The sequence below is a fragment of the Enoplosus armatus genome, chromosome 11 (genome assembly GCF_043641665.1).
Source record: "Enoplosus armatus isolate fEnoArm2 chromosome 11, fEnoArm2.hap1, whole genome shotgun sequence".
Taxonomy (NCBI): domain Eukaryota; kingdom Metazoa; phylum Chordata; class Actinopteri; order Centrarchiformes; family Enoplosidae; genus Enoplosus; species Enoplosus armatus.
In genome coordinates, this window is record NC_092190.1 from 3,432,061 (window position 1) to 3,434,145 (window position 2,085).

Here is a 2,085-nt window from a genome sequence, read left to right on the forward strand (position 1 = left end):
TCTGATTAATGTCTGTTACCCAAAGAGACTGAGCTACAAGAAGCGTTGAGCTCTGCAACATTAGGAAGCCACAATATCTCACCTCTGCTCCACGATGGCACTGCACTGAACATTTCATGCAAGTGGGGGGTTTCTTTACAGGACAAACTCACAATGCAATGCAGTGCAGTGCAATGCAATGCATGCAGCGACCCACCACTAGATGGCAGCACCAAACTGGATTTCAAGCCAGAATGCAGTTACTCTGCGGGTCGCAGCAGATACACAGCGTCACACACTGTGCACAGGATGTCAAAGGCATTTTCAGAAAAGCAGTTTTCGCTTCTGAACCAACTCTTCCACACATACTTTTTACCTTGAAGTTTATTCGGCCGTGTGCAGTGATGAAGTGATGAAGTGATGATGAAATCGAACTGATGGAGTTCTCCTTTAATTAAGAGGGCAGCAGTTCAGCAGCAGCCGAGACTCAGTTCTGTAACAAATCTGTGATCACTGTTTTAGTTAGCTCCTAATAGTTTGTTCTTCCCCCTCAACATCAATGACCATATCTTCTCTCTCTCTCTCTCTCTCTCTCTCTCTCTCTCTCTCTCTCTCCCTTTACGTAGCAGTCTGCTTCTGCAGAGGGTTTATTCTCCGGTCAGTTTGAAGTCACAGCCAACAACAGTGGAAAGTACATCTGCAAGAGGGAGGTGATTTATCCTCCACCCTTCAGAGAGGACTGTCACACCACCGAAGTCATAGTGGCAGGTAAAATACGTGACCAAAAACTCACATATACACTCTTATATTATATGTGCTGTACAGTACGTAATATATTAAAATATAATATATTAATTCTGCTCTGATCAATTCATAGAAAAGCAGTCTGTGCCAGCAGTCAACGACACTGTCCCAGTACACAGTCAGGGCTGTCCAGGCAGCTCTCCATTCATCCCAGAGGTGCTGATGTGGGTGGCGTGTGGTGTTTTATTGGTCTACAGCCTGTCAATCACCTGCATTATCATTGTTACAGGGGTAAGAATGAAAACGTGGATTGACTTCACTCAGTCTCCTATACTGTCCACATTTTGAAAACTATTTGTCAATGTAGGTAAAATTCTGTCTCTCGTTGTCTTCCTCAGAGGAAGCAGAGGAGAGATGAGGACGATACAAACGTGTACGCCAACACCAGATCTGGAGCGCCCAGGAAACCTTACAAGGTTTAACAACAACCTTATGGCAAAGAATTATCACAGCTATTAAAGAGTTGGATGTTTCGTGAGACCTTTCAGTGCAAATCCCAAGACGACAGTCTATGTACGGAAAACAGAAAAGAGTTTGGTAGTCGGAGAGGAGTTTATGGAAGCCCATTTCCGCCAATGTGATGAAAAATAAAGATCCTGTAAGTTATTATAATGAGAAACTTTCTCGAAATAATAACTTAATAAGTAAGTAACTCATTCTTTCCATATATTAAGTTTATTTCAATTGTTTCATTGCAATGACAGGATCTTCTTTTTTTCCCCATCACATTGGCGGAAATGGGCTTCTGTAGTTAAGTTAGCGAGGGGGCTGGCGACGATGATGATGGTAAAGTGGAAAAATGTTAAACTAAATGAAAGGTAATGCATTAGAAAGGGGGTGTCTGCAGCAGAGAGCAGTGTGTTGCACTATATAGAGACTCAGACACGAAACACGCAAAAAATAAATAAATCTGATTGATAAGATGTTTTTGTTTTTTTTACCGATGTCTGAATTTTTCACTTATAGTTGGACTCGTGCTTTCAGGGAGTTGGACTGTGTGTTTTTACTGCTGTTTGGTATTTCAACCATCAGGATATTGAATTGAAGATGCTATTTAACATTGTGTAAAGCTACAGAAATATTACATTGTAAATGACATTATAAATATTTTATATTTGACGTTTGATATTGAAAAATAAAAACATATACGTCTGAGGATTCATCATTTTGAGTAGTTATGGGTTGGTTCACTATCTCGTTGCAGCGAGACGTGAGTCATTTTTCATCCTGTTTAGTCAAATGACATCTTGAGTAGTACAGAAATGTCTCAGGCGAGACGAAACTTACTTAGAAATGCTAGAA

At 40.7% G+C, this 2,085-nt stretch overlaps 1 long non-coding RNA gene across 1 annotated transcript; it reads left to right on the forward strand.

The window, feature by feature from the left end:
• Window positions 1-885: 885 nt before the first annotated feature.
• Window positions 886-1,706, forward strand: LOC139292932 (uncharacterized). Its single transcript, XR_011597626.1, has 2 exons — window positions 886-1,014; window positions 1,122-1,706. It is a non-coding gene; the product is annotated as an uncharacterized lncRNA (long non-coding RNA).
• Window positions 1,707-2,085: the final 379 nt, after the last annotated feature.